The sequence below is a fragment of the Cotesia glomerata genome, linkage group LG7 (assembly GCF_020080835.1).
Source record: "Cotesia glomerata isolate CgM1 linkage group LG7, MPM_Cglom_v2.3, whole genome shotgun sequence".
Classification (NCBI taxonomy): domain Eukaryota; kingdom Metazoa; phylum Arthropoda; class Insecta; order Hymenoptera; family Braconidae; genus Cotesia; species Cotesia glomerata.
The window spans coordinates 18,645,587-18,663,866 of record NC_058164.1 but is presented as its reverse complement, the minus strand read 5'-3'; positions in this window follow the sequence as shown (position 1 = coordinate 18,663,866).

Genomic DNA, 18,280 nt, shown 5'->3' with positions numbered 1-18,280 from the left:
AAATCACAAAAAAAGTGTTTTTTTTTTACGCTGAAACCCTTACCCCTCCCTTAAATTTTCTAATAGGTTAGCCAAAATAAAACTAACCTAAATCAGAAATTGCAACTGTTTTCTTTAAATACAAAATCCGTTGAGTGAGAAATACAAGCGATTATCATTTCAAAAAGAAGCCAGTATTCGAAAATATAGTTTAAATAAATCTTCTATATCAGTAAACCACAATATCATTTACAAATAACACACCAAATGCACCAATGCAAAAACACGTCCGCACTATACAGCGCACACGATATATAATTTCACGCAGATAATTTAATCCCTGAATAAAAAAAAGTAGATTTTCAATGAACCAATTAAAAAAATTTTTTCACCGTTGGTAAAGCTACACTATCTCCAGGTGACATAGGCTATATTACATCTAGGATATAATTAATTTAAAAATTTTTGTTAAATACCCGTGCGAAGCCGGGGTGACCTGCTAGTCTCTATTATTAATACAACACCAACTTTAGTCGATATTCAGGCTCGATGTCATTCTCGTTGTTTTAACAACTTTGTGTACATTCCACGAGCATCTACTTCAACTGAAATCCTGGATCCACGCGTACAAAATACTTTACAGTTAACTTTTAATTAATATATAATTACATTGAAAATCATGACGAGTGTCAACTCTCCATGAAAGAATTGCAAGAAATCGGTAACAATGAGATATTAGATAAAACAATTTTAAAATACTTCAAACTCAAATATAACGAAGACATCACGATAATAATACGTCCCTGAAAAGATACCACTATCTGCTATTCTGGTACTAGATAATTTCCAGTAGATGAGTTCTAGTATTTACAGACAGAGGAGAAAAAGGAAGATGAAAAAATAAGGATCATTAAAACTGCTACAGAAATAATACGGAGGAAAATTAAAAGTATAAGTTATGATAACAAAACTTATCCTACTTCAGCAAGTTTTTTTGAAAATGGGGAAGAAGATATTCCGAATTACTTAAATAGTTTTTTGAATGAGGTTATGTTAGAAAAATTTACTAAGAAGAAAGATAAATTGAATCTTGGAATGGATAGTTCGACGAATATTGAGTTGTCTGCAGACGAAAATCTTGTACTTGAGAAGGTATGTAAAAATTACAATGCTCGGCTTTACGTTCTGTTTTGTTTTATAATAATTATTTTTATTTATTTTTTTTCTAGATCGAAATAAAACCAATGAGTTTGCATCGTATGATGATCAGCAGAAGAAAATGGAGCTAAAAAAAAATTATTTAGCCCATTCAATTATCTGCGCGCTCCGTCCCAAGTCATTCATCTCAACTCTCTATCATGCTACTGGTCTTTACGTGAATCGCAAAAGTGTTTCTAAGCTTATTGTGAATCTTCTTTCAAATTTAGGGGTTTGTGCTTCGTACTATGATGTTGCTTTGCATGAAATATCGGCTATAAAAGCAAAAGTAACAACTATCACACCACCAGTTCTTAAACCTGGCTATTTAGAAATTATAAAGAGCATTTACGATACTTATAGTGATGACAGTGATGATGAAGTAAATGAGGACGATGATGCGGGAGATCCACACCTCACGAAGTTCCTGAAGAACTGCCAAGCCAGTCGTCAACATCAGACGAGCAGCCAGCGACAGAACGACGGAGAAAAAAATAATTTTTAAAACGAAATTAAGACAAACTTAAATTTTAAACTTGCATGCATTAAAATCAACTTATTTTTTACTAATAATAAATACCTCTAAAAAAATCTTAGTTATGCACTCCTTCGAAATTCTTTACTTCAAAATTCCTCTTAAATTTTTAGTTTTAAGTTTTAAAATTGTAATTATACTTTAAACTGCGTGGGAATCTCGCTATTCTGTTCTATGCAAAATTTTCAAAATCTAAACAATAGAATATAGAATCATAAACATAAACGATAAACACAAGTATTTTCATTCTTTTTTACGCAAGTCTGAATAAAAAATTATAAAAAGTTCATTCAATTCCGTAAATGCCTTCCAGGCTGCACTACTGGCAAAAATTTTGAGTTTTTGCATTGAAAAACGTTAAGTAATAAATTGAAAATTCCAAAATTAAAAGAAAACTGCAAGAACAACATAAATTATCGACGTTAGGTAAGAAAATAAGGACAATAAAATCCAGAAAATGTACCCTTAACCGTGTAATAATTTAAATAAATAAAAAAAAATGATAAACAAATGAAATTAAAAATATAAAAAAATTATTATTAAGTAGTCCAATAATCACTCTATAAAATTGTGTTGAATCATAAAAGCCGTGTAACTTCAATAGTTTAAAAGAAAGTTTGGAAAATCCAAAAGGGCACGACTCATACTGAATAATGCTCATTTAATTATGAAACATCAATAGAACAAAGAATGTGAAAAAAATATATATAAAACAGTTAAAATAGCACGATAATGCGCAATCACCTCTAGTGGGATAAATGTACACAATATATATATAGATATACAGTCTAGTTTTTGTTTTATTTTATTAATTGTACATAAACGACACTAAATTACCTAGCCTTTCGCATTCGGTGACCTACAATTCTTTCAAAGAATTTTAAAAAGAAAAATTTAACTCAAATAATTCATTTTTTCGCAAGATACAGTGTTTCTGGAGTTTCACACATGATGGACAGAAAAATTTTTGGGCCTCTATTTTGATGTTTTTTTCCGTTTCACTTTTTTCGGTTTTCTTTCATCAACGATAGTTCACGAACGAATCAACCGATTTTGACCGGGCTTGCGCCGATCGACGTGGTTTTTTAATCTTAAGAGCTAAATAGATTTTGGAATTGATCGGTAAAGCCATTTAAAAGTTATTCCAAAAAAACCACATTTACAAAAATTTTTTTTCGTAGTTTTTTTGCGATTTCTCAAAATCGATATTTGTGAATATACACGGAAAAAAATTAACTGTTGCTGCAACAGGTGGCAGTCATCTTGCAGCAACAGGAAAAAATCCTGACACAGCAACAGGATTTTCCTGTAGCTGCAACAGGGGGCAGCCATGTTGCAGCAACAGGATTACTACTGTTATTGCGACTTAATAGTAAAATATAGTTGGGTCAGTCCATGTCAAATTGACCTACAGTTGGAATTGACCCCTTTTGATTTGGATAAATTTTGATCAGAAATTTTCTTTTATCATATAACGAACTTCTGCCAGACGAAAAAAAATTAAAAAATTTTATTCAAAAGATATGCAAATTCAAAATTTCGCTATTTTTTCAGTTTTTTAATTTTGTTTTTGGAATATCTCGAACGTTATTATAGATACGGGAATGGCCTTTCTTTTGTTTGAAAGGGGACACTTGGGGCTATTGAAAAAAAAAATATTTTGGAAAAAAATTTTGGAAAATGCCAAATTTGTCAAATTTTAAATTTTTAAAAATCGTCAAAAATCTCGATTGACATTAAAATTTTGGCTCAATTTTTTTTGTATAGTACCTTGTACTGATCTTAAAAGACCCTGAAATTTTTAGAACTGTGTGTTTTTTTTTAAATATGAATTTTTGAATTTCAAAAAACAATTTTTTCTTGTTTTTTGCAATTTTTAAATAAGGTAAAGTTATGCAGATACATAATATTGTAATTAATAGTATATAATAGTAAATAATAGTATTGTAATTTTGAGCATTAAAAAATTAAATGCACGACGTGGAAATATTAAATAATAAATTAATTTCAATTTTTTTTTTATTTTTTTTGGAGTAATCTTAAAGTCAGGCTTAACACATGATATAATTTCTTATTTTTTTTAACGCATGGTATATTTTGTCCGTTTCTTCACTTCAATAACAGTTTTTAACGTCAAATAACTCAAACAGATATAAATTTCCAATAAAAATCAGAAATCATGTGATGAGAATATCAATTTTGTGTTGTTTTTTCGAATACTTGTTTACTTACAAATTTCTGCACATTAATGTTGCTCAATCTCAAATTTCAAATCATTTCCATCTTAAAAAGACGATAAATGGCGTCGGAAAATTTGAATGAAGTAAAAAAACGACGAATAACAATTATTCAAAAATTTTGAAATTCAAAAATTCATATTTAAAAAAAAACACAGTTCTAAAAATTTCAGGGTCTTTTAAGATCAGTACAAGGTACTATACAAAAAAAAAATTGAGCCAAAATTTTAATGTCAATCGAGATTTTTGACGATTTTCAAAAATTCAAAATTTGCCAAATTTGGCATTTTTCAAAATTTTTTTCCAAAATGGGCTTGTTTGGCCGAAGTAAGTACTTACTAAATGTAGTAAGTCACTCACTATACTTACAAAATTTTCGGCCGGGACATAAAATAAGTGCTAACGCAGAAAGCATGGCTTAATATAAGACGCCATTTTGCTTATTGTTGATGTAAACAAAACGGACCGAAGCAGATCTGTCATTGTTCAGATACACAAGCACTCAATATAATAATTTTAGACGTAAAAATTAATTGACAGTGAAAAACTGGTGTGTATAATTACGTATCATAGAATTTTCTGAAATGAGTGATAATTCTTTTAATCGTGTGTTCCTATGAGTATTATGGTACAATTTATAATATCGAAGGTGATCAAGCTTTCCATGGATCATTGAAAAAAGGTAAGTTAAAAAAATTAAAACTTGTCAATCGTTGTCGTAATTTCAGTAATACACTAAAAAAAATAAAGCATTTTGAACTGAGATCGTAAATTCTTGTCTTTGAAAAATCAAACGAATTTTTATTTAATTTAGCTAAAACTATACATCTGTTTAGCAAGTACAATAAGCGTAGATTGATGATCTTTCATCAAGAAATTAGAAATAAAATAATTCATTTCAGCCTATTCTTGAGCTAAAAATTTTGTACCTTGACAATATTATAATGTTTGTATAAACTAATTAACTTTCATTGATTTATAGATTTAAATTACGCTTCAAAAGTCTTACAGTGATTGTTAAACAACAGCGCTAAAGAAAATGTTGAAAATGTAGAACACAGTCCAATAGTAATTTGCAGGATGATGAACTTACGTCATTCAGATCGACAATTCAACGGATAGTAAAAATCTGATAGATCAAAATGTTGATAAAGGTAAACATTAACATAATAAATATTTTTTATATACAATCATACATAGAATGAATAAAGTTACAGAGCAGTAAATTTTTTTTTGCAATTTATACAGAAATACTAGATACTGAAAACTGGGAAGATTCTGCAGTGAAATTTTTATTAAATGAATATTTCATTCGAAAAGATAGATTCAGAAATCCTAAAATAAAAAAAAACTCTGTGGTGCAAAATCGCCATGGAATTTAGCAAAATTAATAGAAGAGTAACCTATAATGATGTCAGTAAAAAATTTTCAAATTTAAAAACATTTTACTCAAAAATTAAAAAAAATAATTCCCAAAACAACAACAGGAACTGGACGTAAATCATGGCAATTGTTACCTCAGATGGAGGATATCTTTCATAACGATTTATCAATTAATTTTTTTTCAAATGTGATGACAAGTATGTCTTACGTAAATGAAGAACCAATGAACTTATCAACTGAATCAACAAGGTTTGATGAAATAAAGTGACCATAGCAATTAATAATTCTATTTTTGATCCCTGACAGACAAACTGGGTAAAAAATACTTACCTTAAAAATTTAACTTGAATGTAATTTTAAAGTTTCTGTTCAGCTTGAATAATGTTTTTTTCCCATTTAAATTACTTCAAAATGATGTGTATTTTACACATGATTGTTCGAGCTTCCATGTAAAAGTAATAAATTTTTCTATTTTTATTGGATAGATGCATTTAAATAACCTTATTACTTTTTATTCGTATTGCTTTTAGAAGAATATGATTTAGACAATAGCCAGTCAGGGATTAAAATGAAGTATTAAAATGAATACATAATATTTTTTTTTTTTTTTTTTCAGTCTAACTAATAATCAAGATAATACTAGTGCAAATGTGCAATTGTCACCAAAATTTTTGAAGTCAGCTAGAGACAAAAGCATCTATTATCACCGCTAGAAGCAAGTTGATTTAGATAACACAAAGATAGAAATGATGAAGAAATTAGTTGATAAACTAGATGAAAATAAAAACATACAAAACAAACAGATAGAAATCTGGAACTAAAAAGTCAGCGAATTGACCGCTGTTTTCAAAGAGCGCAATGAGATTCTTAAAAATATATCAAACAAGCTTGCTAATTGATGAAACATAAACACATGTTGACATCTATTTTCCACATCGATGATCGCTATTTATTGATAAGTTAAGGAGTTATTGATATTCTAAGACTGTAAAGTAGGCAGTAACACAGCTGTACTCCAGATTATTAAACTCTGCGACATCCCGACTAGAAATTTCAGTGAGGCAGTGATTTGGCGCAAGTAAGGCATGCCGAATTCCAAACTTGCAGTAAGTGAGGCATCCAAACCAGGCCGAAGTTTGGGATGTAACGCAGTTGCGAGGCTCAGCCTAACTTGGCTTCCTGATTAGGTTGCAGTTTGGAAACCAAATTCGCAACGAAGAATCCCAATCTAATTCTTTCTTGATTTTTAGCTTTTTTATTATCAAGCGAAAATTAATAATAACAAATGCTTATTTTTTTATCTTCTTTTACTATTTTAAGTATAAATATTAAATTTAGGACTAAATTTTTTAAATATTTCATGAATAAAAAAAAAAAAAAACAAATTCTTTGTTGCTTTTATTTAATATTATTTTTATTATTTAATTTTATTTTTTCTGTAATTTTTTTTTGTTTTTTGGAGCGTTTTTTAATGTGAAGAGTTTTTTTTTGATTGGTAGATTTGATAAGTCCAGGGGGAAGGAGATGATGGAGGAGTTAGATACACTAATCACACATAACACTTAACTTTACTTCACACTCGCCTTAATAGTAATTATAATTAGTAATTATTAATTATTAAAAATCGTACATGTCGAACGCGAGACTCGAACACGGTACCCGACGCACGAGGGCCCTATACCATACCGCGACGCTACGCCGATGATGAGCGACCTCTTACTTCAAGATACTTATAAGCACAACCAATGTTCGGCTTGCCTAATTTAAAACAAATAAGATTCGAATTGGGCTAGCCTAAGTTCGGAAAGCCAAGTTCGCTCCAAACTAGCAAAACTCAGGTTATCGTTACTTGAAACCAGTTCGGCGTTCCCATGATATATCAGACTTAAGGAATCCATTAAACTTTCCTAGTTACGTTCAAATATGGCAAACCAAACATTTCGTTCTGCCTACCTTGGTTTTTATGAGGTATAATCTAGGCAACCCTGTTAGGCAAGCCAAACTTGCCCCGAATGGGTTCTTCGGCATATGCCTCACTGAAATTTCAAGTCGGGTACATGAGACACCATGTTTATATGTACAATACACAAATACTCTCATAAATACACACTTTTATATGTATAGAACTAAAAGGCTTAACCTTGGAAAGACTCAAAGCCAAATATCTTCTCCCACTCCGTTTTAGAGTACTTTGGCAAGAAACGCCGAAGTTCGTCAAACGTTTGGAATGCCTAACTAGCAGGAAATTATAAAATCCAAAGGTCTACGGAAGTTCGGTTTGCCAAACTTAAAAGTAATTGGGGCCATCTATGGTAAGACGAAGTTTGGCGAATGTTTGGAATGCCTAACTTGCAGGAAATTATAAAATCCGAAGGTCTACGGAAGTTCGGTTTGCCAAACTTGAAAGTAATTAGGGCCATCTATGGTAAGACGAAGTTTGGCGAATGTTTGGAATACCTAACTTGCAGGAAATTATAAAATCCAAAGGCTTACGAAAGTTCGGTTTACCAAACTTAAAGGTAATTAGGGACATTTATGGCAAGCTAAACTTCGGCAAATCTTTGGTTACCGTTACTTCCAGCTAGTCAGGCATTCCAAAGGTTCGCCGAAGTTCGGCTTGCCATAGATGTCCCAAATTACATGCAAATTTGGCATGCCAATCTTCGTTTTGCCTAACGTGGATTTAAGAAGGCGCAAATTAGGCTTGCCTAAGTTAGGTAAGCCAAACTTGCCCCTCACTAATTCTTCGGCATTCCTCACTACAATTTCTAGTCGGGATTCTGTACTCCACTAAAATAATTGAATAACTTAAAAAAAAAAAAACTACTTAATTCTTTCACTACTCGATACTAACTTTATTCAACGTTAAGTTCACTTAATACCAAGTGTATTCTGTGATATCTCGTCAATAGTATATTAGAAGGAATGGCGAGCTTTTAAAAATCTCCATTCAATTTTTTTTTTATTTAATAATATTTTATTCGGCAAAGACAAAACTGTACTCAAAATTTCTCAGCTCTGCGCAATCTGTACTCCAATAAAATAATTTAATGAATTAAAAAAAAAAATTCTACTCTATATAGATATTAGATATATTAATTACATATAATTGAGTAAAGTTGACATCGAATAATGTTTGTAAAACATAGTTTTACTCTCTAAGAATGAAATTATAAAGTAAAGTTTTTTTTTTTTTTTTTTGATTTAAGTACCTGAATTCAAAGTAAACATATTACTAAATAAAAAAAATTAGGATATAAATATAATTAACTATAATTTTTTATATCTACCCAGTGCAGTTTTGATTTTGATTATTTTCTTTATATATTTTATAATATAACAAATTTATAGATAATTCAAATAAGAAAAAAACTGCTTATTCAAGTAGAAAAAATTAGTAACGTTAAATATCTACTGGTATTGATAGTTAAGTATATTTGATTGCAATTAATATAAGCAATTAATACGTGCAAAAAAATATTTATAGTGTTCTAACTCGTGACAAGCTTTACGTATATTATTTTAAAAAAAAGATCTTTGAGTATGACAAGTTCTAAAAGAAATATATATTTCAATTAGTTCATCGATTGTTTACTTAAATCATCGTTAAGATTTATATTACTTATTCTTAACCCTTTCACGGTCGATTCGGACTGAGTCGTACTTTTTCTCCCGGAGTGGGGATAGCCAGTCGCGTGAGCGGACTAACTCCCGCCACCAGATTTTCGTGCCCGCCGCGTGCTCACTCAGGACCGTATTTATTGTTTTTATAGCTTTACCGTGTAAATTATTAATGAGGTTATTGTTTTCATTTAAACTCTCGAAGCAAGAAGAAAAATTCTTAAATCGAGAAATTTTTCTTGAACCAAGAATTATATCTTGACTCAAGAAATTCTTTTTCTTCAAAATAGTGTTCTTGGTTTAAGATTCTTGCTCTTGAGTCAAGTTAAATTTTTTATCACTGTACAAAGTTTTATTACATAAAAAAATTAAAGAATATTCATAACAAATAAATTATAATTTCTGTACCAACAAAGTTGATAAGTAAAAAAAAAAAACATTTGTTTAACATTTTCTTGTCAGAGAGTTATTTTTTAAGAACCTTTACTATACGCCCCTGCGCTCCGCTCACTGGATTGCGTGCAGTCCCCTTGCCCCGCGAGTAGGAAAAGAGTGGGAGAAACGCCCAGAACCGTGAAAGGGTTAATATAAGAGAAATAGCTATCATTGTTTATACTAAATCTACAGTTTAAATGTTATGTTGATTAAAAAAAAATTTGAAATAAATTTATAAAACCATTTTTTATCCATTATTATTTCTATCGATATTATCCACTGGGTCGTTTAATATTTCTTCCAATAAAATATTTCTCATAAAATTATCCATTTGCAACTATTTACAGGAATTAAAATTTATTGCTAAATTTAGTTCTGTCAATTATATTCAGTCTATGAGGTTATGTGCGGGATATAACGTAAACCGGTGTTTTGTGTTATGTTAAGTCAGTAAGTCTGTCCTTGCCGAAAAGCGCTACAGTCAGCTTGTAAGATTTTAATTTTTTTATGCTAACTGGCTTACTAAGTTTAGTAAGTACTTACTTCGGCCAAACACGCCCATTACTTTCTTTTTCAATAGCCCCAAGTGTCCCCTTTCAAACAAACGAAAGGCCATTCCCGTATCTATAATCCGAACAAAAACAGTTTCACTGTAAAAAAGTCGCGCCAAGTCCACGTTCATAAGACTATTAGGAAAAAAAAATTTTTTTTTTTCTTTAAAAAAAGATACAAAATAAAAAAATTAAAAAATCCAAGTAACCGATATGATTGTTTATGAATTTCGAAAATTAAAAAAAATTTTATTGTAAATTTAAAAATTAAAAAAAAATTTTAGAACGTATTTAGTGTGCGTGGTTGCAAAATATTTTACTTTTAATGAAATTCGTAAAATCTATTTACTAGGACTTTAAAAAAATTGAAATTGACAATGACGCACACCAAGTACGTTCTAAAATTTTTTTTTTAATTTTTAAATTTACAATAAAATTTTTTTTAATTTCCGAAAATCAAAAACAATCATATCGGTTACTTGGATTTTTTAATTTTTTTATTTTGTATCTTTTTTTTAAAGAAAAAAAAAATTTTTTTTTCCTAATAGTCTTATGAACGTGGACTTGGCGCGACTTTTTTACAGTGAAACTGTTTTTGTTCGGATTTTAGTATTTTTTGTAATTATAATGAAAATTTACAATCGGTACCAACTTAAATCTCGTGTTGACTGCATTTTTTACTGCAAACTATCCCCTTGAAGCTACAGTTTATGTAGTGTGGGAGGTTTTTACACTACCACTACATAAATAAATAATACAAAGGTATACTTTGGCAGGTTAATATAATTTATTAAATATTTGAATAATTTAACGAGATCTAACAAATATACTTAGATTACTTAGATAATTGCTTAGCTAGTTGGTATTATATGCATCTACAGCTGTAGCGTGCGATTCAGTATATCTCTTGGCCACCATCCGTCTTGGCGCTGTTGTTGCTGAGGTAGTTTTTCTGCTGGTCGTAGGTGCCGTCGAGGCACGTTTAGTTGCAACTTCCGTCGCTGTGGCGTGACCGAGCTTGTCGTGCCGCCACAACCACTCCCCCCCGAGTGAGTTTCCGCGGGAAGTTTGAAAGTGACTTTTCGTGTGTAAGTCTTTTGTGGTCTGTCCATGGTTGATCCCCAGTGATGTGATTGCGACTGCGACTGCGACTGCGATTGTGTCGGTGCAGGAGTTGATGCTTCGTCGGTGACTGGATGAGAGTCGTCATTTTTGGCAATGTATGCCGGCTTCAATCGCTCGATTGATATGTTTTTTTCCTCGCCGTCAATGTCAAGAGTGTATACTCGATCAGAGATTCTGTTGAGGACTTTGTACGGTCCGATGTATGGAGCTTCCAGTGGTGCTTTGACTTTATCGCATCTGACAAAGACGTGAGAATATGTGTCCAGGTTTTTTAAGATGAATATGCGTGCCTTGTTGTGGTGGGCTATCGTTGTTGGACGAAGACCACGCATGTACTCGCGTTGTTTTTCCACGAAAATTTGAGGCTCGGATGGCATTTCAGCGGAAGTGAAGAATTCGCCAGGTACTCGGAGGCATGTTCCGTATAGAAGGTCGGCAGGAGTGGCCTGGATATCTTCTTTGAAGCTGGTTCGTAGTCCAAGTAGAGCTGTTGACAAAATTTCGGTCCAGGGTTTTGGAGAGCACATGAGTGCGGCTTTTAAAGTCCGGTGCATTCGTTCGACGATTTCGTTTGATTGCGGATGGTACGGTGTTGTCCGGGTTTTCTGGGCTCCGACAAGTTGTGCAAGTGCTGTGAAGAGGGCCGATTCAAATTGGGTTCCCTGATCAGTAGTAATTTGCGTGGGAGTACCATAGTGAGCAATCCAATGATCGAAGAGCGCGGTGACGACGGTTTCAGCTGTCATATCCTTGATGGGAATGGCGACTGGCCATCGGGTGAAGCGGTCAATGATGGTGAGACAGTATTGGTATTCACCAACTTTTGGTAAGAAGATTATGTCTAGGTGGATGTGGTTGAATCTGTTATCTGGAGCTTCGAGATGGTTTGGTTTGATTTTTGTATGACGGTGTACTTTGGCTCGCTGACATGCTAAGCATTCGCGGGACCATTTAATTGCGTCTTTCCTTATTCCCGGCCATGTGTATTTAGCTCGTAGATTGTTAGACGTGGTTTTTCGTCCAGGATGCGACGGATTATGCACTGAGTCGAATGCAGCTTTTCGGAGAGTCTGAGGAATGTAAGGCTTAACAATTCCAGATGAAATTTCGCAATAGACATCGGAGTTTTCAATTGATAATTTTTGTAATTTTAACGACGTTGAATTTTGGAGCAAGTTCACCAGTTCTTCATCGTTGTCTTGCTCTTGGTGAATTGTTGCAGGTGTGAGTACTGATGGCATGTTGATGGTGTTGACTCGTGATAGAGCGTCTGCAACGATGTTGTCTTCGCCTTTCACATAGACTATGTCTGTTGAAAGTTGTGCGATATAGTCAAGTTGTCGTAGTTGACGTTCCGATGCTTTGTCCAATTTCTGTTTAAATGCGTATGTTAATGGCTTGTGATCAGTTTTTATGATGAAGTTGCGACATTCCAGAAGATGACGAAAGAATTTTGTAGCTGCGAAAATTCCTAGTAGTTCTCGGTCGTAAGTACTGTATCTTTTCTCGGTCTCGGAGAGTTTCCTGGAGAAAAATCCTATAGGCTTCCATATATCACCTTCGAGTTGTTCAAGTTTGGCTCCAATGGCTGTGGATGAAGCGTCGGTGGTGAGAGCCAGTGGTTCAGTAGACGACGGAAATGTGAGTAGCGTGGTTTTTGCTAGTTCTCGTTTGCAGGCGTGGAATGCATCGTTGGCCTCTGGTGTCCAATCGATTTTGGTTTTGTCATTTTTTATGGACTTCTTCAGGTAGGCGTTGAGAGGTAGCATGATTTGCGCTGCGTGAGGAATGTTTCGTCGATAGTAATTGATCATGCCTAGGAACCTGCGGAGTTCGCAAACAGTTTCTGGCTTATTGAAGCCCAGGATAGCGTCAACACATTCTTGAGTGGGCGCATAGCCGTGCTCGTTGATCGTGAATCCCAGGAAATTTATTTCTGATTGATCGAAAAGACATTTCTTGAGGTTGATGATGAGGTTGTGTTTTTTGAGGAGTTCAAAGACGGTGCGGACATGCTCAAAGTGTTCTTCCTCGTTGTCCGAGAAGATCAAGATGTCGTCTATATAGACGAACACGAAGTCGAGGTCCCTGAAGAGGTCGTCCATGTATCTCTGGTAAGCTTGCCCGGCGTTTCTGAGACCATAAGGCATACCTAGGTACTCGTATAAGCCCCACGGTGTGATTATGGCAGTTTTAGCGATGTCGTCCGGGTGGATTGGCAGCTGCAGGTAGGCCTTTTCCATGTCAAGTTTGGTGAATCTTTTTTTGTTTTTTAAACGTGGAAAAAGATCCTGTATTAGCGGTGGTGGATAATTGTCATGCTCAGTGGTCTCATTTAATTTTCTGTAATCGCCGCACATCCTCCATGAGTTGTCTTTTTTACGAGTCATGTGGATTGGACTCGCGTATTTGCTTTTCGATGGTCGCAGGATGCCGGAATCGAGAAGTTCTCGTATTTGTTGTTTTGCGGATGCAGCTTTTTCCCCACCGAGCTTGCGTGCGCGTGCTGTTGCAGGTGCACCACGTGTTATGATTCTGTGCGCAAATTCCGTCGACGTAATACGAGGCTTGCTTATGGGCTTCGTGATGACGACGTATTGTTTCAACAGTTCGGCATATTTAGGCGGTAGATCTGCGCTGATCGTTGAGATGGTGTGAAATTGCGTAGTACTGGTATGACCTTTTGATGCTAGCTGCGTCGTTGGGTCGATCAGCTGTTGATTTTTCAGGTCTATCAGTAAGTTGTAATGCGTGAGAAAGTCGGCACCGATGATTGCAGTGTCGACATCGGCTACGATGAATGACCAAGAGAAATCTCGGCGTAGGTTGAGCTCCAGGTTGATAGTTGTTGTGCCATATGTGCTTATTTGTGAGGAATTTGCCGCGTATAATGTCAATTGTTCTGCCTTTCGATTTTTGCGAAAGGTTTTTGCTGGCAGTATTGATACCACCGACCCGGAATCAATTAGGAATTTCTGGTGGGTGATATTGTCGATGATGTGCAGGCGGAGCTCTTTTGGACACGGAGGATCGCTGTCACTCACTGCTCCTAGTGTTGACAGCGGCTCTAGTTTTCCTGGTTTTGCTTTGCAAGGAAGTCTGAAGTCAACGTGCATGGTAAAATGCATTTTCGTGCCTCAGTTCCGAACTTGTTGTGGAAGAAGCATATGCCATTGCGTGTTGGAGTTGGAGATCTTACGCGGCGTTGTTGATACTTCTGAGGATGACCAGTTGCTTGCTGAAATTGCGACTGTTGTTGTTTCAATTGTTGTTGACTGATAAATTGATTATTTATCAGTTGTTGTGTCTGTTCCTGTTTTGCTTTTAGGTTGATAATTTCCTGCATACAAGTGGCTAGAGTTTGTTGTAGTTCGGTGATCTTCAGCTCGAGGTTGTTCTGGCTCTGTTGTGTTGCTGGACGTACCGAAGTTGCCATGACCTGCGTACTAGGTATCAGCTCTACGAAGCGGTCAGCGAATTCCGCGATGGTGTCCAGTGGGAGCTTGCTGGTCGTGATCAAGTGCGGTCTAACCTCTGGAGGTAGCCGTTCTAGCCATAGCTGCTGCAAAATGCTGTCATAAATTGCACCGTCTGCTTGCTCGCGCATTATGCGCAGTAGTTGAGACGGGGTTCGACCCGCGAGGGTGGTTTCCCGCAATAATTTGTGTACTTGTTTTTGCCTGGAATCAGTAAGACGCGAGATAATTGCATTTTTAAGTGTTTTGTACTTATCTGTTGTCGGTTCCTGGCGAACGACGTCTGCGAGTTGTTCGATGATGTCTGGGTCCAGCGCTCGTATGACGGTGAGGTACCTGGTGGTATCATCGTCAGTGTTTGTCGTGGTGAACTCGGCGCCGACCAGGATGAACCATAAATCCGGTCTGGTTTTGTTGAATGGCGGCAACTTTGGTTTTACGACCGCTGGTGGGTTTTGGCGGGAAAGTCCAGCCAGTAATTGTTCAAGAATAAGTGACGTATTTTGATTACCTGGAGTGTGTTGTTGTATTTTAGGTATTGTGCCCGTTTTGGTGTTGTTGTTGTTGTGCAAGGGATCCATTGACAAAAGGTCCTTGAGAATTTCTTGGGAAACCGCGCCGTCCAATACTAGCGAATCTTTTCTTTTGTAGATTGGATTACCTTGGGAATCATAACCGAGTATGATGTTGTTGTCATCGGTTGTTTTTTTCTCAGGAGTGCGCTCGGTACCCATTTTGTCGATTATTTGTCACAGTGTCTTGATAACTGCGTCGTTGTTGATATGATGCCGGTATTTTTCACTTCGCGTTTTTTGGCGGGATGCCGTGTATAACCCTTTTGTACTATCACGTCGGGGTCACCAATTGTGGGAGGTTTTTACACTACCACTACATAAATAAATAATACAAAGGTATACTTTGGCAGGTTAATATAATTTATTAAATATTTGAATAATTTAACGAGATCTAACAAATATACTTAGATTACTTAGATAATTGCTTAGCTAGTTGGTATTATATGCATCTACAGCTGTAGCGTGCGATTCAGTATATCTCTTGGCCACCATCCGTCTTGGCGCTGTTGTTGCTGAGGTAGTTTTTCTGCTGGTCGTAGGTGCCGTCGAGGCACGTTTAGTTGCAACTCCCGTCGCTGTGGCGTGACCGAGCTTGTCGTGCCGCCACAGTAGATGTAATTCCAGTGCACCCTGGCGGCCGTAAATGTAAGCTGTGAATTACTTTTTTTAACTGTAGTTACTTATCTATAGGAGGATTACTACACATTTTTATTTTATCTAGTCTGTGGCGCTGACCTTTCTCCATAAAAAAAAAGTCAGGATCGAAATTTGTGAGCGAGCTATAGTATGTGCTGATAAAATTTAATAATTTCAAGTAAATAAATTGTTATAAGTGAATATAATTAATTAATACGGTGAAGTAAATTATGAATTACTGTTATGATAAACAAATTGAATAAAAAAAGTACCGTAGAATTAAATAAAATTTCGCAGCCTCAAAAAACCGTTCTGCTTACAGTAAACACAGTCGGTAGTCTGGCGCTCCGTTTACAACGGATTTGAACGGAACTTGGCGCCAGATTCTACCGAATCTGTGGATAACGTTCGAGATATTCCAAAAACAAAATTAAAAAACTGAAAAAATAGCGAAATTTTGAATTTGCATATCTTTTGAATAAAATTTTTTAATTTTTTTTCGTCTGGCAGAAGTTCGTTATATGATAAAAAAAAATTTCTGATCAAAATTTATCCAAATCAAAAGGGGTCAATTCCAACTGTAGGTCAATTTGACATGGAATGACCCAACTATATTTTACTATTAAGTCGCAATAACAGTAGTAATCCTGTTGCTGCAACATGGCTGCCTCCTGCTGCAGCTACAGGAAAATCCTGTTGCTGTAACAGGAATTTTTCCTGTTGCTGCAACAGGATTTTTTCCTGTAGCTGCAACATGACTGCCTCCTGTTGCAGCAACAGTTAATTTTTTTCCGTGTAGCTATACAAATACATGGAGTGATCATGTACTACTACATGAGCAACAGCTACTGGGACTCTTACCTTACTTACTACTGAGCAAGATCACGTCAACTGGACCCCCTATTTTCCACTTGATTATGAAAATTAAATTCATGTATTTTTTTTATAAGTATATACCAAGATAAAATGATCCCCGAAACGATTTTTAAAAATTTCGATTTTAACAATAATTTTTTTTACAATGAAAATTTTAGGTACTTTTAATTAAAAAATGGATTGTAAATCAACCGTTAAAATCAAATTAATCGGACTTGAAGGATTTGTTTTTAAAATGTTTGTATTTTAATAAAATATTAATAACTAAAAATTATTTGTTTATTATCATATTGTTAATTAACTTTTAAGTTAACAAATGAAAATTTCACTGACTTCTCGGTGAAAAAATGAAGTTTTTTTTATCGGTTACATGCGTTATTTATTAAAGTTTAAGATTTCAGAAAAAAATTTCACTGCTCGCGATTTGTTTAAACAATATAAATTTATTTATCACAGCGCGCCGAGCGCCAGGCGCTGTTAGAATACCGCGCCGTCGAACGTCAGACTATGTTACAGCTTCGATTAATTATAATTAAAAATAACAATTAAAAATATAATTATCAAACAAATTTTATTATTATTATGATCAATACTATGACTAATAAAATAAGTAAATTCTCTATTATTAAAGAAAAATAGAAAAAACGAACTAGTATTAAATATTAAATTTTGTAGACATTTGTTAACTTTATTTTATTTTTTTTTTTTAAACTTGGTTAATAAAAACTTTTTTATCTTCGGAAACATTATTATATTTTTATTAATAATATAGTAATATATTACTATATTATTACTAGCGGACCAGACAGACGTTTTCTTGTACACACGTCTTAAATTAAAAAATTTCAAGTTTATTTGAATGAGCTGTTACAGTTTGGACCGTTTTGATTAAAATTATTATTAAAACGTTATTATAATGACATATTTCAATTAGCACCTGATTGATTTTAACACAATTACACAAAATTTTTTTGAATTTCGATTATAATTTTTTTTCACAAATGAATATTCGATACTGTCTGTCAGATCCAATGTAAAACATTCCAAGATCAAGAACAATTTATAAATAAAAATTTAATTAAATAAACATTTTTCCGTGGACTGAATTGTGAATCTAAACCATTTTCGAATCCACTTAAAGACACACAAAAAGTTTCATTAAAATTGGTCCAGCCGTTTAGAAAAAGTTCGGTGACAAACACACGCACAGAGAAAATATATATATAAAGATTAATAATATAATAATGTGTCGGAAGATAAAAAAGTTTTTATTAACCAAGTTTAAAAAAAAAAAAAAAAAATAAAGTTAACAAATGTCTACAAAATTTAATATTTATTACTAGTTCGTTTTTTCTATTTTTTTTTTAATAATAGAGAATTTACTTATTTTATTAGTCATAATATTGATCATAATAATAATAAAACTTGTTTGATAGTTATATTTTTAATTATAATTAATCGAAGCTGTAACATAGTCTGACGTTCGACGGCGCGGTATTCTGACAGCGCCTGGCGCTCGGCGTGCTGTGATAAATAAATTTATGTTGTTTAAACAAATCGCGAGCAGTGAAATTTTTTTCTAAAATCTTAAACTTTAATAAATAACGCATGTAACCGATAAAAAAAAACTTCATTTTTTCACCGAGAAGTCAGT